This window comes from Thalia democratica, chromosome 7 (genome assembly GCF_965202585.1).
Source record: "Thalia democratica chromosome 7, ktThaDemo2.hap1.1, whole genome shotgun sequence".
Taxonomy (NCBI): domain Eukaryota; kingdom Metazoa; phylum Chordata; class Thaliacea; order Salpida; family Salpidae; genus Thalia; species Thalia democratica.
This window is the reverse complement of record NC_139171.1, coordinates 52,999,241-53,018,331: the sequence shown is the minus strand read 5'-3', so window position 1 is coordinate 53,018,331 and position 19,091 is coordinate 52,999,241.

Here is a 19,091-nt window from a genome sequence, read left to right as displayed (position 1 = left end):
TTGTTGTAAAATGCTTAAAAAATATATAGCTGAAATGTACTTATGTTTTTACACAACTGGAGTTCATTAACGTTGAACTTTCTTGCACATTTTTGTTGTCCATTTGCAGAAAAGATTTATTTTTCTCTATAATAAGCCTTCAACCCACATGCTGAGAGCTTTTCTTTCTGAGTTTTTTAAGTTTTGTTAACTTGATAAACCAGCTGATTTATAGTTGACAGTTTTTGTTAATAAAACATTTTTTTGATCTTATTTTCTTTCTGACGAAAAATTTTATCTACTAAATATCTTATGTATAAACTGTTTAGTTTTATTTAAAAAAAAGTTAGTTAAAATTGTGTTTTTTGCATTTCTAGGCATGAATATTATACAAATTAATATATTTAAACTTTCAAATACCTGTATATAATGAAGATCAAACTCTCCTTAAAGTTAAACACAGTTTTTAATGTTAACACTTGACAATTTATATGTATTTACTTTTTAGTTTTTGATTACAAAAAACACTCTGCGACTAAAAGCTTTAGCTAAAGTAAACACTTTTAAATTATACTAACTATATAACTTATTTATATAAGTAATCATGACAATTAATTTTACTAGTTATTGATTTGTTTACATACTAGTTAAGTCTATTCATTTATTTATAATCAAAAAATTATAATGAAATACTGGTTTTTATCTTAATATCTGTATCATGAATCACGAAATACGATTTACATATGCATGTTTATTTTAATTATCCACCTACTCAAAGTATCTTTGATTGTATTTAAAATTAATTTAGTGATTGATCACCTAAACGAGTTTAATTATCGATAAAATACATAACTTTGTTAGCATACAACATAACTAGAATTAATGTATAACTAAAGTGATTTTTCTAGGTATTTACAAAATAGTACATGATGAACACAAATAGTAACTTAAATCGTCATTAGCATGTTTTAATTTAATTGTTAAAACCAACTTTATTTTGCATACAACTTTTATGTTTAACAACTTAATTCATTTAAAGTGTTTCATAACGCTTGTTTATTGAGAAACAATCAATTATGAAGAAATAATTAAATTACTCTCTACATTATTGCAACTTCAACAGTTTGTGCTGTTTTAATTAAACTTTTAAAGTAATTGCTACAGAAGAAGCCAACAGAAAAATGTTCTAGTTTTTAGTTAAAGTTTGTAGTTTTATTAAGTTAAGATGAAAATATCATAATATTGTAAATTTTAGATACTGTTAGAAGAAACTGCTTTGTAGGAAAACTAACGGTGTGTGTAAGCAACTTAAACGAATTTTTGTTACTCTGCTACTTCAAATTTTAAGTAGCAATTTTACTTGTTACTTATATAAACACTTGAAGATTAATTATAAAGTTTTTTTAATGTAAGTAATTAAATGTTAAAAACAAAAAAAATATTATTTAAACTATTAATTGCTTTTCATATACTATCTAGACATTTTATGACATTTGAAAAATACTAGTCTAGATAAGCTTAAGCTGTAATAAGTATATAAATGTTAAAACTACAATTTATTTTCTAAGTCTATTTTCAAACTTTATACTGTATGAAAGTTTTTTTTTTTTTAATTAAAAAAAGTTGTTTACTTTAACTTATTTCGTACCACATGTTTTTTTTAATTTTTATAATGTTAATACTTTACTTAAACAGCAGTTTAAGTTGTAATGGTAATTATATTAAATAATTTTTTTTGTTAAAATACTTAACATTGTAAAGAAGTAAAGCTTTTGATATTTTAGTTTACAAGTTTTATAAAGTTCTAAAAGTAGTGGAAAGCTCTCCTAACAACGAACAGTAGTTTATTTATTTTGCAACAATAGTTTTTGTTTTCTGAAAGAGTTATACTTTTTGAATTTACGTAGTTCTGTGTTGTTGAAGAAAATAACCTAAAAACTCCGTGAAGCTATTATACACTTATGTACTTAATAAGTGTTTTACCTTTAAGTTTCTCTAACAAAAAATACAGTTAATACTATAATCTTCAAAGTAAATGAAATTTAATTCTGAAGCAAGATAAAAAAGAAACACGTAGTTTTAGTTAAATAAAAACGTTTAGCCAATAAAACTGTACAGAAAGTTAGATATTACTTTTTTTTGTTACCTATATAGAAAGTTTAACAGTTTTTTCTTGTACTTTACTAAAATAATGTTATTAATTTAAAGAACTTAACAATAAAAAAGTGACAACCCTGACGTTTTAGATGCAATGTACATGTTTATTTATTTTAAATACAGTTCAAGCATGCTATTTTGTATAATTTTAAAATAGTGTTTTGTTAACCAATTTTATTAGTTTTTTTATTGTTTGTAATTATCGAAAGAGCTTTAGTTACCTAATTCTACAAATTAAATAAGCGTTTTAAAATCTTTTAAATCTACCATAGACACATGTCACATTAAATAAATTTTATAATGAAAACTAACAACAACTGTTAAAGTTTAAAAGTAAATACTGTATATCTTTTTAAAAATAATAAATGTTTTAATAGTTTTTGTATTTACACATGACTACGCTTTCGGTAAACTATAAGTTTTAAAAACTAATAACACTTTTCAGGATTGTAAATTGGATCAAATCTTCACTAGAGTATTAAAAATAAGCCATACAGCGTTTATTTACGTGTAATTATTCGAAAGTTACGTTTAACCGTATTGCATTCGAAAATCTACTGTGCTGTTTCTCCTTTACAGAGTAGTACTGATGGAGTAAAAACATTATTCTGTTAATTATAAAAAAAAATTGTACAGAAGCATCTAAGATAGAAAGTTTTCAACAACAAAAAGTTCTGTAGTTTTAGTAGTTATGATTAATTTAACATCAACGCTTTAAAATACGATCAAATGACTTGCTGTATAGAAAAAAATTCGGCGTAATATATATCTTTTAATGTTTAAAAAGAACAAATTAAATAGAAATAGTTAACTAACATAATCTTATGGCCGCAAAACAACAATAGTTATAAATATAACTATTTATTCAAAAAAAAAATGTTTAGGATCTTTTATGGTCAGTTTTTGTTTATTAAAATACACTGTGAGTCATTTTAGGTAAATAGTGAAGACATTTTGATTAAAGCCTAAAACAACTATTAGTAAGTAAAACCAATACTTTTAAGTAGTTTAACTTTGCTAAAAGTGAAACTGTAAACTCATTGTAATTATAAAAAATATATTCAAAATTTATTTGTGTACAGAAAAGTTAACATATGAATGAATTTTTGATCAAAAACTATTTAAACTTTAATTTGCACAAACTACCAATCAAATTTGATGGATAATAGTTTTGATTAAAATTGAATTTTTTTTAATTTGGTTGGTTTAATAAATAATTGGAGTTAAACACAAATTCGGCATGCTCCAAGCCTTTTTTAACGATTAATTTTTTTTTTAACTAACAGTTTGTTAATTGAAAAACAAAAGTATTGTAAACACAATAAACTCGAGGACTAAAATCTGTTTACATTGTTCGAATAGAAAAAGCTTTGTTAATAGTTACAAGCTTCAAAAGGCTTTTTCTTAAGAGTAATTGAAGTGTGTGAAAGGGAACTTGAAACAGGCCTTATTTTTAGCAAACGAAAGTATTTTGATTGACGTCAGTTTTTATAAAAACTAAAACTTTGATGTTATTATTCATTAGCACAATGAACTAGTTACGGTTCAATGCGTTCATAAAACTGCATTCATGTTCGCTTCCCGTAAACTCATGATACTTTAGCATCCAATGTATTTAGTCTAATTAAGACGTGTTTTGGCTCATTTGTTTTAAAACGAAAATGTTTTTCACGTGTTTTAATTCTTCATTTTAAGATGCATTAACCTTTAAAGCTTAAAACAACTTTATTTCAATAAAAATTTGAAATATAAGTACATATGTTAACGTAAAGATTTGTTGAAAGTCAAATTTTTTAACCGCTGATATACTCTATATAACTTTATTTTCTTTATTGTTTTGCTTTTATAGGGTAAACTACGATCATGAAAAACTTATAACTAATTTAAAAATTCTAAGAGAAGGTTAGTAAGTAAATAGTTTAGCGCCCTGTTTGAGGTACGTATTTAAAAAAAAATTACAATGAAGTGTTGAAAAAACTATATTCATTATTAGCTTAACTTTAAATTTTACTAAATGATTAAAAACTAAAGTTAAGCAGACTATAGTTAAGCAATTTATGAAAACGATATTTGATTTGAAAATTAAAAGCCTGTATTTCTCAATAAAATCTTTAAACTATTTTGTGTGTAGCTTGTTATTTTTCATATAGTTTTATACATTGCTCTATATGCCCACAAAGGAATGTACTACATATTCATAGTGAGCAAAAAAATAATTTACAATTAACTCAGGATATTTTTCAAAGTTTTTGAACTTGTTCGGTAAAAGTATAATATTTATAAACTTTTACAAATTTTGAAAATAAAGTGTCTACTATGCTTCATTATTATACTTTAAGTCTTAGCGATTATAAGTTTTATCTTGTTTTATTGACTAACATAAGGTTTTAATACAAAGGGCTTAGAGCGCATTTTATTGAAGCGTTTTAAAACAGGTTTTTTTAAGTAAGGATAACATTACTTAAAACATGTAAACAGATTGCACTAGTTGTAAAACAACTTCACAAAGTTTATAGGTGCTTAAAGCGCTGGAAAATTAAATCAACAACACGCTTAGAAAAGATCGATACATAAGTATAGATTTGTACAAATTCAAGGTTTCAAATTTTATTTTCATTGGAAGAAAACTAAACTAGATAATAAAATGGACGTGTACTCAATTTTTTAACAACCACAATATAAAAATCAGTATTCAATTATTATTCTATTTTTTAGAACCTATACTTTTAATATTAAGCAACTCATTTTATATAAAAGAAACGCATTTTTTTTTATAAACTGCTTTTATTAAAATTCATTTACGAATAACGCAAAACTCTACTTAAAACAAGTGCAATACTAATTTTTATTATTACAATGTTTGCAAAATAACAAGTGTTCTGAGCAAACTGTGTTGATAACGAGCAAAAATTACAAAACTTTTTTTTAGTCATAAAAGAATTTGCAAAAAAAAAACTACAAAATTATTACACTTTATACACAAAAAAAAAAGTATGAAATCCTCAACGTCTTTTTGAGAGTCTCCTCTTTTGAGCAGATCTTCTCGAAGCGGCCTTCTTTTGAGCCATCTTCTTTTGAGCTGCTGCTTTCTTCTGGGCAGATCTTTTCTGACTGTCCCTGTGTCTCTGCGTTCGCTTATCTGCCATCTTTCATTTAATTTGCTCTACGCTATCAACTACTGTTCTAAGAGAAATGTATTTGTAAAGAGCTATGACAGTTTTTGTACATTTATAGTCTTATTATTGTGCTTACACATTGTAAGTAGTGAAGCGTATTACTGTACAAAGTTTCATGTTTGTCCTATAGACAAAAAATTTATCTCTAAAATATGAATATCAATAATTGTAAATTATTTGAACTAAAAAACTAACAGCAGCAAACTATATAGTTTTTTTTTTAATCACAGCTAAAGTATATTTTATAATTGAGTTATGGGTTTAAAATTAGTTTTAAGTTTTAGTGTTCATTTTGAGAATTAGTTGTTGTTCTTAAAATTAAATTTATACAGATAATTAAATAAAGTGAACAATATTGCTACTGAAGAAATATTAATGAACGGTTTACAATATATTATAATATTTTTTTCTATATAGGACTTTTATGTAATAAAAAAATTAACTGTCTAAACATGTGCATATATAACTTAAATGTAACTTGAAATTAAGTTGTTTAAAGTCAACTAGTATTTTTGAGAACCATTTTATAATTTGCTTTTGTTTATTACTTTGAAACTTTTAATTAAAAAAATAATTAACAGTGTTTTACATTTTGTTATATCAAAAATATCCTTAACATGAGTAAAATTTAAAAAAAAATAGTATGAAGATTCAATAAATGTAACTGACAAAAATATGTTACGAACATTCTCTTTATTCATTTGTTAACACTTATTGTATCTATTTGCTCACAGCTACTTTTATAGCAAAAACGGAACTAAAAAAGGCACTCTCTTTTAATATCTGAAGCTTTAAAACACAGCAGAAAAATTACTCTTTAAATTCTTACAGCATTTTAATTTTCATAAAACTACGTTTAAAATAGACTAATTTGAAAAAACCTAGACAATTTAAAATCCCGAAAGTTTAGTTTACTTACTAATCATAGTTAAATTAGCGACTACTTGCAATTTTTCTTTAGTACGAAAGTATTTTCAAAATACTTTAGTCTGTTGCTAAAACCTCAACAATATAACAAAAGAACCGTCTTCTAAGAACTTCTGCTAAGGCTGCGTAAATGCTTTCTGTAGTATACAGTTGCGATTTACGTTCTTTTACCGCATAGATGAGCAACGTTTTACACGAATATTTTTTTATTCCAAAAGGGGGTTTTATTTAATATCTTTTTATCGGAAGTACCTCAACTTAATACTAAAATCTTTACACCTTTCTCAATCAAAAAATACTAGGTTTAATAAAAAAGTTTTACATAAACATACACTTGTAACCAGTTGTTGTTATATCCAAATCTCGTTAAAGTTTAATCAGTTGATATAAATGATTTTATTTGGAAGAGTGTTTCATAAAAAAGTCATGTTTTAGATAACTTTAAATGCACTATAAAATCATAGTTAATGTTATTCGTTAAATAAGTTGTTTTGCTACGTTTATATGCCATTTTGTATATAGTTTATACATACAAATGTTGCACTTATGGCTTTAAAAGATAACAAAATAGCTTTAAACTAAGTTAGAAAACTAAGATAAATTATCGACAAAAAGTATTTTTGTTTAAGAGTATTTTTATGCAGATCGCTCTTTTTTACTTAAGTTTCATTAACGTTTAAAATGCTTTAAAAGTGTCCTAATGTTATAATCTTTTAAAACATGGTAAGTTTGTGTAGCGCTTTTAAAAATTGTACTTATAAGTTTTATTAAAAAGTTTATTTGTTAACTTTATTTTATAATGTTAAAAAAATCTAGTAAACTAAATAAAACTGTTTGGAAGAATTTAACACACCGTAAAAAAAGAAGCATATGTAAAAAATATATTATAAAAAAGAATTCTGTTTATTTGTACAAATCTTAAAAACAAGTTACTAAAGGAACTTGAAAACTTTTTTACTTAAAAATTTTAGTTATCTGTATAATCTTTTACTAGTTATAAATTCATTGTTACAATATTTCGCAAACAACTTTCTTAGAAAAATTAAAAACCGATGTAATAAAAAGCTTTTCTTTTCTTTTTCAAATACAAATTCTATCCGGTAATTTTTTAAGCACTGCTAATCAATATGAGAACATCATTTTTTAGTTCCTGTTTACAAAAAAAAAACAGGTTTTAATGTTAATCGTTTTAATGTTACAGAAATAAGTACAAAGTTAGCGTTGTTGCTTTACGCTGAACTTTTGTTTACTGAATTTTCTTTCAAGTTGTTGACAAAACCTTTTGGTGAAAACACCGATCACATCAAGCTCAAATGTTTGTATGCTAATGTCCTACAGAGATCCGTTCCATCCAACGTTGCTTGTTTTTATTGAAAGTTTCAGTAATTCCAAACTGAGACGTTTAATGTTTAACCAATATCAAATAAATATCACTACTTTCTTTGATGTACTGGTTCTACTTTTAGCAACCTTTATTAGAATTTTATCGATTTAGGATTATAATTATTACGTTTTTTTATTTTTTTTTTCTGGTTTAAATATATTGTTTTATTCTAAAATATATATTTTGTTTACTTAATAGTTCTCGATAATATTTCTTCTAACTAAAAATTGTGATTTTAATGTATCGTTTTTTATTTTTGTACAGTTTTCAGGAAATTTATACTAAAAATTAACTTAAATAAAGTTTAAAAACAAAACATTTTTTAAGTATTTAAAGTGTTAATAGGTCTGGAAAATTTTTAAATTTTCTTTTACAAGTTATTATACTTCTTTCAAAATAAATAAAAGTAAAAAGTTTTATTAAAAACTAAAGTTATAAATTTAGACACAACTGGATTTATTTTGTAAAATTTTAAGTTTTAGCTTAATTTCATCAAATGTATTGATAAATTGATTTTAACAAAAACTTATAGTTCAGATTAGTTTTTAGAACTAGCCTAAACTTTAATCACAAAGTGACTAAACAAAAGTTAAGCTTGCTAAGTTTTGCAAAAGGTATTGATATTACAGGTTACAGCAAAAACTAATTTATGAAAATTTTAAAAACTTCTCAAGCTTTTCAAGGCAAAAAGTGGTAGTTGTTGCGGTAACATTTTTGAATTCTATGCTGTAATTATTTGGAAAAAAACTAACCTGAAGTGCTTAATTGAAAAAACACTCTATTGGGAAATAGAACTTTAACACCACTTAATTTGTTTAAACTATATTTTTATTCTATTTTATCGTCTAGTAAACTTATAAAAATGTTCATATACGTACGTGAGTGTTTATTTTAAAAAATCTTTTTAATACAAAAGTGTTTCTTATTTACTTATTTGAACCTCAACACAAGGTTTTAAAATACCCTCTAAAAACTATTTACTTAAGTACTATAAAGTTTTTTAATATTTTTTTAATTACTATTATCTTTTGATTTAGCTTTTTATTATGAATAAATTTTTCTTTATTAAACACATAAGTTAGTTAATCTTTTTTTATTATTTCATTTTACTGGTTGTTTTATTTCTTTAGGTTTAAAAGTTCAGATTACAGATTTTAATTTTTTAGCTCGTAAGAAAATGTAAAAGCATGTGGTGTACGACTCGATAACCGAAAGGTTTTTTGTACACCTGGTCCTTAGACCAAACTTTTTGAGCGATTTTTTTATTTTTCAATAAACAACATATATATTGTATTTAAAAGCAGTTTAGTGCAGAAACTAATGTAGTGTGTCTTTTATCTTGTAAGAGTAGTTAAAAACAACAATTTTTTGTATAAATTTATGAAAATATTTCTTTACTGTACATATTTAGAAATTTCTTATAAAGACAAAAGCATTCAGCATGTGAACTAAAACTTAAAAATTATTTTAACGTTTTACAGTATTTGATGGTTATCAATAGTAGGATAATAACAAAAAATTCTTATAGTCTTTAAATTGCTAATAACTACTTACTAAAAAAATGACAGTTTTCTTTTACTTTAAGTTTTTTGACAAAAACAGTAAATAAATCAAATCTTTAAACTGTGCAAAATAAACAAAATTACTATAAATCAGTTAAATCAAAAATCTCAAGTTAAAATAATAGTTTTATTAAACCACGTTGATCATTGGACCACTAGCTTCCAATAAACTGAGACCCATGTTTCGTTTTTAAATAAACTCGTCAGCCAGTCGCAACCGAAAAGCCTACTGCAGTCGTCAATCTACAAACGGTTTGTCCTGTTTCACCATGAAGCGACTATTAAGTTATATTTTATCAAAACATAAAACTAAAAGCTATGTCTTAGTTATTAATCTTGCTTAAAAAACTTAGAATAAAAACGTTACACAATTTCGTTAACAATTCATTTTAGTTTAGAATTTTTAAACTGTTTAGAACATTTTACAATTTTCAAAAACGTAGTAAACAATACTTATTTTTTATTTTAGTTTTTCAGTTACAATGTTTTTTTTTGTTCTCTTTTAATTCAAATTAGCTTATTTGTATTTAAGAATGCTAACGAGTGTAAATGAAAACAGTTTAGAGCACGGTTTCCCAAAGTGGGCGATATCGCCCCCCTGGGGGCGATTTTAGTAATTTGGGGGGCGATAATTAGTAAGGGGGCGAAAGGGTGGGCGATAACTAGTAAGGGGGCGAAAAGGGGGCGATTTTAAAATTTTGGGCTGTTATGAGATTTTTACTTTTTTTCTTGCTGTTTTACTAATTTTAGCTTGCTATTAATTATTTGACCCTGAGGTAAAACATAAACAAAAAAGTTTATTTCATTAATGTAAAAAATAGAAAAAAATCAAGTCCTTATGACTCTTACTTTCAAGTAAATACTGTATTTTCATTCATATATTTCCTTGTTTAACAATTACATATATCATAGATGATTGAAATCTTTCTCATTATTTTATAACCTGACATATATGTTATTTGGGATCATAAATGGTTTGTAAAAATCTATGTTATTTTTTATTAACTATCACCTCATGATATTTCCAGTTGTTTTTTGAAAAGTCACCAAGTTAGACTAAGAAATAAAACTATACAGGGTTGCCAATTTACCTAGAAACCTGGAAAAACCTGGAACTTGACAAGTTCGGCAAAAAAAAAACCTGGAAAAAATCTGGAATTTTTAACGATTTTAACATATTAAGTAGTAAAATTTAGATTTGACACAAAAAAGCTATCATAAAGATTAAAATATGGATCCCTTCGAGGCAGATACTTTTGAAATAAACGACATACAGGAAACCTTCTCAGACTTACAAACTGACCTTAAACTTAAAGTAAATTCTTCCAAAGAACGATATGAAAGCTTTTAAACTCAACAAAAACTAAGGCAAAAGTATCCAATCATTTAAGAGGAATTTAAATTGTTGTTTATAGCTTTTCCTTCTAGCTATGTTGTTTAGAAAGCTTTCTGTTTAGTTATCAACATCTTGAGCAAAAGATCTAATCTAGATATTTATAAAGGAGGTGACTTAAGGCTCTATTTTACTGATTAAGAATCAGATTAGAAAAACTTGCAAGCAGTCATGAACCTCATCATTCACATTATATTAGACTTCAGTAGCAGACATTATTTTATAAAAGTTTTTTAATTTGATTTGATCTTTTGAAAATTTCTTATTTAACCTGGTTTGTATTGTACTTAATTAGTCGTTTTATAATAACAACTTTATTAAGCTATTTATTCTACAACAGGTTTGCATAATGCCTAATAAATCTTAATTACGGTGGACTTTCTCTTGAGTTCGCACTTTTTACCCAAACAAAAAGTGCAAATTTATATTTTCTTATATATAACTAAAATAAAGTCTATTACAAACCAAATATTAATAAAACAAAATATATATAGTATTTCTTAGCTTATATAGATTTGTTTTATTTTGATGAAAGTTTGTTTTATGTTTTAGTGGATTTCATGTGTATTCATTACATTATTGCATATAACATATTGAAATTTGTCATTTTGTAAAAAAAACTGTGGTAATAATTTTTTTAGTTTGCACTTTTTAATTTTTTTCAAAGTGCGAACTTAAGCGGAAGTCTACTATGTTTATTTAATGATTTATGTTTTAAAGTTGTTAATAGTTTTATTTTGATCTGGTTAATTTTGTAGTTCATATTCGTCGTTTTACATTACACTAAAAGTTTTTATAGCATAGTGATTAATATATTTGTTTGAAAGACCTTTATTTGACAGGTTTTTGTTATTACTTGTTTAATCTGTATATAACTTATATAACTATATAACTATTATCTGATTGTAAAATTTTGATAACCATTAAAGTTTTAAATTGTAAAATGATTTTTTTGGTTTTAAAAGAGTATAAATTTGAGATCTCTATTTTAAATGACTTCTACTCTTTCATTTAAAAGTTTCTTAAACTCAGTTTTAATTTCTAACTTGATTTATTATTGTTAAAAAAGTTATTATTATATAAGGAGTTTTAGACTATTAATACAACTGTTTTTTGTTTTTTCTTAATTCAATTATATTAGCAATTAGAACATACTTAGTTTATTTTAATACTTCAACACTAGCTTTTAGTTTTTCACTATTTTCCTCTTTTAAATTATTATAGGCTAATAGCTAGAAAAAAAAAACTTTTTAAACAAAATTTAATAAGCCATCAAAAAGACTGCTACAGTTACAAAACAAAATTTTAACCAAGTTAATTTTTTTTTTAATTGATTACTTTCTGTTCACAGAATTAAGTGTAGAACATTGGATTTTTTTTTAAATTAAATAAAGAAAAAGAATTGTTAGAATTAAGGTTTAGTTCCCTAAAGATTATTCCAAGTCAAGTACTATTTCACGGTATTCTACTACGATACAAATAGTTTAAAAAGTTTAAAATAAAATTTTTAATATTACAACTAACTTGCTTACAATATATCTTAGTATTGAAATTAATAAATTTACTGCATTAACTAAAGCTGTTGATGAAACCACTTTTCATGTGAGAAAATCAACCAGTTGGTCAAACTTCCTCAAACTAGATCAGAAATTAACTTTTAATTTTTTTTTATTATGTGTATAATAAACTGTTCATTTTTTAGTTTTTTTAATCTCTGGTATAGTTATTTTAGAATATGCCTATTTATAAAATAATTTAAGTATTTTGTGCGGCTTAAATAAGTTACTTAGTATTAACTTCTAAATGTCCGAAATTTGTTGTATGAGATACTATTATAATGTCAGGTTTCAGTTAAGATTTCAGTTAGGTAACGTAAGGCTCAGATCCAGTCGCAGGTCCAGTCGAATTTCGACCCGCTAAGTAAATTGAAAACTACTTGTGCATAATAAATAAAATTTAGTTTTTTGATACTTAATATTTTGAAATGCGCTTTTATTTCGTTTTCAGTTCACAATATTATTTCCTAGATCACAATAATAGTACATGAGTTTATTACAATTTTGCTCGAGTTTTTTAATTTTCTTATTTGTTATTTTTTTAAAATCATGCAGCCCGCTATTACATATTTTCAACGAGTTGAAACTAGAAAAGATTTTTTTAGTAAATATGAATTGCTGACTACAAAAATTGTCCACCACTGACCTAAAAGTTTCATTAGTTTCAAAACAGTTCATTTTTAAACAGGATATGATTACAGATAACACAAGGCTTTTAAATAATTAAGTATTTTAATACACTTTACTGGGCTTCTAAGAAAATAACTGTAAATTATTTTCTCAAGCCCTGTAAACTACTTTGAACACAAAAGTGCCTGCATAAGAAGTACCAGACTAAATTACATTTCGAACACAACTTTTTTTAGCTCAAAAGTTTGTACTCAAAAGAAAAACTACTTTGTGAAATCAGGGTGGGGGCGATTTTTTTTCAACTTACTGAAAAGGGGGCGATTTAGTAAATGAGTTTGGGAAACCCTGGTTTAGAGTTTTAAAGGTATTTTAATCTTTTTTCAACTACTATAGAAAACCTTAGGGTTTTATTCAACTCTAAAAAGTATAAGTAACATTTAAAGTTACCTTCCTAAACGCAAAGTTTTTATTAAACTTTGCTAATTCATAGAAAATATTAATTTTTTGTTAATTTTTACTAGTTTAAAAGTTGTAGTGTTCTTAATAAAGTATCACGCGAATTGACGCCATGGTTTTCGTACTGACATTTGTTTTAAAGTATTCAAATCAAACCAAAATATCTAAAGTTCAAACGAAAACTTTTTATATGAAAATAAGTTTGTTTTTCCTTAGCATGAAAACCATTATTGAATTATGGATTAAAAACAAAACTTTAACTCGTAATGTCGATGTAAATGAACAATGCGTCATATTTTGTTTGTTTTTGTTGTCAGTTCTTTGAACACAGTTCACGCAAGCGTTGTAAACAAAATAACATACAAAACCTTTAAAAGTATCAAAACAGCCTTGATTTTATTCAAAGTTCTTCTGAGTGGTTAATTATCTGCATGGGTTTAATATTTAACAACTTACATAAGTTTGTTAGCATTCAGCATAACTAGAATTAATGTATGATTGATGAAAATTGACTCACAAAAGTACGAGCTAGTGAGTACAAACAATAGCTTAAATTTTTATTCAAAAGTTTTAAAAATCTTATTTAAAACCAACTGTATTTAGCACACAACTTTTATATTTAACCCCTAATTTATTTATTACATCTTACAACATTTGTTTGTTAAGAAACAATCAATTATGACAAAATAATTAAATAACTCTCTTTATTATTTGACCTCCAACAGTATGTGCTGTTTTAATTAAACTTTTAAGGTAATTGCTGTAAAAGATGCCGGCTTTGTAACGAAGTTTCCGAACTATAACGTTTAAATGTTTTAGTTTCCCTTTTATGATTGGTTTTTAAGTAGCAACTTTTTAATTTTATTGAACATAGATATTTATTTTATTACCTTGTAAACTTTAAATACTTTCAACAGGAAATGCTTCTTATGAAATACTAATAGTGTCTATAAGCAATTCAAAATAATTTTTCTCTAGTCATGAAGTTCAAATTTTAAGTAGTGGTTTTTGTATACAAAGAAGCTACTTAAATCAACTCCACAAAATTTTAGTAAACGCTTAAGAATGTTGAGTTGTAGTTAAATAAGTAACCAAGTTTAAAGAACAAAAAAAACTTTAAATATTAAATTTAAGAGTTAAACTCTAAATCACTTATTTATAACTTTTTGTTATATTTATATAGCTTTTGTTTTGTCTGAAACAAAATATTTTAGTTTTTACTATTTTGGATAGAAACTTGTTTGCTTGCTAGTGTTGGCTTTTTTTTTTGATTTACCCAAAGTAAAAACCATTTTCTCGAAAAATCTAAAAGTAATTAGATTGTTAGAATAATTCAAAGCATTTACAATATCTCTTAAAAAAACATCCTACTGGTTGTCTTAAATGTTTTTAAGATAAACATATATAGTTTACGATCTTTGATTAAACCCGACGAGTTGAAATGAACAACATTTTATTTACAAGGGTAACTAACTTATTTAACACTAAAATTAGTTTGAATAAAATTGTTTATGGTTTTAGAAAAAAAAATTCAAAATACATAAAACAGTTTTTAAAGTTTACCTTTTTTTGAACGTTGCTTGTCATTGTAATTGGTATTTTACAAAGCTTGTAGAAACAACTTTATTGTAAAATTAAGCCAAATATAAATTTGATAACTGAAACGTTTTTTCGTACACCAAATCTTTAGACCAAACTTTTTGGAATGCTTTTTTTGAAGTTTAGTAAACTTTTTACGATTAAAAACAACAAACTTATTGCTTGACTAGTAGAAAACACAAAAATATTTTTTATACAAACATTAATTACACAGAAGATACTAATTTTAAGTTATTTTTTTTTTTCTGAGTTAACTCTTTTCATATTTATTTTTAATTAATAGTGTAAGCATTATTCTAGGTTTAATCTGTTTTTTATACATATTTATGTTTTAACTATTAATTAAAAAACCTATAAGGCATGTTTAACTATCTTAAAAATCAAGAATGCTTAACGAGTAACCTGTCTTGAAAAGTTAATTTTTTTTACAAATTAATCACATTACTTTAAAATATTTAAAAACATCTTTAAATAACAGGTAGTGCTAAGCTCGCAAGTACCGATTTAAAATTATATTTACTTTATAATACAACTTTTATATTATAATACAACTTACCAGGAACTATAACTAAAATTAATAACCTAAAACATCTGACGCACGTTTTTATTAAGAAGAAATATTTTATTAAAATATATAAAAGTTTATCATTTGTTTTTCAAGTAAAACACCATAAGCTAACAAGATTTCATCTTCTGCGCTTTTGTTTAATTTTTCTTGAAAAAATGCTAATATTTAAAGAATAGTGAACACAATGTGACTAAACAACCTTTTTTTAATAAACAATGCATTTTGTTTTTAAAGTTTTAGATTTAAACCATTCAGAATTAAAACAGAAATAACTTGAAAACTAAAACTACATATTTTCAAAAATGACTTGGACAACATTGAAGTTTCTTTTTGTGTTTAATTCAGTTTACGTAGTAAAACTTAACACTTTAAAAACCCAAGGGCACTTTTTTTCAAAGTTAAAATTTTATTTGCTATTGTCAGTTTAAAAACATCATTTTCTCTGAACGTAGTTTGTTTTGTTTCATCATAAAACTTTCTGGTTTATCAAAAAGTGTATCAATGCCAAATGAACCTTAACTGGTTCGGCCGAAAGTGGACCGTGGGATCAGTCGAGAAACATAGCTTGCTTCTATTCGCAGGTGTGAGGCATTCAAAATAGGTTCAATCACAAGCAGCCAGAATGTAAGCATAAGACTGTTTCAATGTGCGCATGAAAACTTAATGATCTCATGTTGGCAAATGATCCTAGGTTGATAGCTAAATCAGAAAATATGTAGCTAAATTAATGGAGTCAGTAGCAGTCATAAAAGTTGCAGTTTAGTGAGCTTGCATCAAGACCATGATAAACCTTTTACAACATTTGAAACCCGTGTTCGAAGTAAGGCAGATACTTGTAAATTCACTACAGTTAGTAAATGGGGAAAGAAAATGTTACAAGTTGTACAGAAGAAGCAGTTAAAGACGTAATGTTTGCAGGTGAAGTTAACGAAGATATTAGAAGAGAAGTTTTAAGCAATGAAGATATCTTGTCCAGGTCATCGTTTAAGATAATTTCCTAAATTGAAAGTAAGAAAATGGGCAGACATGCGACAAATAACTCTCGGAATGTATCAGCGGTATCTTCGTTTCAACGACAAAAAAATCAATATTTTAATGTAGGGTAAAAGTCATAATAATCAAGGCTACAAGTGAAAATGTTAGTAAGATGCGTGAGTGGCTTCTACAAAGTTATGCAGCTTCTACGTTTAATATATGTTCGCATAAACCACTTAATCAAATGGGTGGGCCCCCACTTGAAATTCATTTGAATGATAATGCTAAACCTCGTGCTTTTCATACTCCAGCACACGTACAAATTCATTTGCAAAAGCAGGTTGAAGCGGATCTCATCAGGGATGGTGTTTTGGAACGTGTTCTATTTGGTGAACCTGTAGTCTGGTGCCATCGTATGGTTGTCACAAAGAAACAAGATTGGTCACCTAGAAGAACTGCAGATCTTTCACCTCTTAACAAGTATTGCAAGAGAGAAACATGTGCTTCGGAAACTCCGTTTAAGTTGGCACGCAGAATCCCAAAAGGAACAGATGCTTGAAACGGGTATCATGGAGTTCCTTTGAGTGAAAGTGATAGGCATCTCACAACATTTATTACTCCGTTTAGTAGGTTTCGTCATACTAGAGCACCTCAAGGTTTTGTTTCGTCTGGTGATGGTTGCAATCGTTGTTTTTCAGCTATCTTATCTGTTTTTGATAGAAAGATATGTAGATGATACTGTGCTTTATGATTCTGAATTAGAGTTTCACTGGCGGAGAAAAGCAGATTTTTTTTCAAAAGTTGAAAAAGCAGACATAATTCTTAATCCAAAGAAGCTCCCATTCTGTCAGAAATCAGTTGATTTTGCAGGTTTCAGAATTTCAAATGAACGCATAAAACCTTTACCAAAATACTTGTACTCAATTCGGAAATTCCGAACACCAAAGTCTACCACAGATATACGGAGCTGGTTTGGCCTAAAATGTAAGTATCCAACTATGCTAAACTTCTTAAAGTTATGACATCATTTAGAGACTTTCTCAGCCCAAAACACAATTCATATGTACCGAATATTTGAACCAAGCATTTAATGAGTCGAAACAAATGAATGTTGATTCAATAAGAAACAGTGTCAGATTTTTGATCTTGGAAAGTTAAAATGTCTACGACCTAACTGATCGAAGCAAGGCTTAGGCTACTTTCTCATGCAGAAACACTGAAATCGCAATCGCCGATTACCAGAATGCTGCACCACTGGTTGGAAGGTGACACTTGCAGGTTTAAGGGTTTTAAATAGAGCAGAAAAAATTTGTGCTGCCATTGAAGGAGAGTCGCTTGTCATTGCTTGGTCGATAGAGCAGACAAAGTATTTAGAGCTGCAAAGATCTTGTAGTTGTTAAGGATCATAAGCCACTAGTAAAAATGTTTGTTGATCGTGCTTTAAACGAAATTCAGAACACACAAATATTTAGACTGAAACAGCGCACACTACCATGGCTTTTTAAAGTACATTACATGCCTGGTATAACCAATTTAGCTGCAGACGCTGCATCACGTTATCCTGCCTTGTCAAGCGAATTAATTCGCATGATGGTGACTTGACTAATGAATCCTTTCTTATTGCTTCATTAGGTAATGAAGTATGCCGTTCAATTGCAATCACTTGAGAAGAAAATGTAGAAGAAACGTTAAATGACAAACTACTTTCAAGAGTTTTTAGGTGTATCGAAGAAGGTCAAAGTTTAAAACAGGATGAATCTTTGTCAGCGTATTTTAGATACGATGGTGTTTTTTAAGTGAGTAATGGAGTTATCCCGTTACAGAGATGTTATTAAGGGGTAATAGGGATTAGTAAAGTAGGTTAGTACAACAATCAAAACAACACTTATATTTTATTTACATAAACTAAACAACACAAAAATACAATTAGATCACTCTATACTAGAACTACATTTAAACACAAATGATAATACAATTATAATAAGTATCTTATAATTTAATCAAGAAAAAATCTTAAATTTAACGTGTTTGAAATACATTTTAACTTAAAGCACACCAAAAACTGCCGAATTTTCTGCCGAATGCTCATAATTTTCATAATGCTGTTTATTTTGTATCAAGCAAAGTATATCCAATTTATTTAAACTTTATATAAATGCTTTTTGTTACTTGTAAATGTTGTTTTGTTTTAAGTATTTTACATCGTTATTAGATTCATTTAGTTCAACAAGGAGTTATTATTTAGTGACTTATTATAATTGTGTCTTCAATGAATTTAGTAACCTAAAATATTTCTACTTTAGGCATACTTTTCTAGTTAATTGGTACACCTTGTTTCTAAAATCTAACCCTAAGAACAAGTCTAGTCTTACTGTTTTGTTAAGTATATAAAAGAATAATTTCAAGTTTGAACTCTAAGTCTTATATATGCTAATTATTATTAAGTTATGTAAATATGGAATATTTTGCAAGAATATTTAGAATTTACTTTGCCATGTATAGAATAACTTAAAAAATTATTATAATCAACACAAGAAAATGACCCTATTTACGTTAAATATTCTATTGAAAATAAATACGATTATGTTAACTTGATATATATTTCCATTTGTAGTGAAAATTTAAGTGGTCTCAATCTAAACCTAGTTAAAAAATATTTTTAGACCTGATTAGTAATAACTAAGTTATTACAAATGTCACTAGTAATAAATAATCAAATGTTTTCCAAG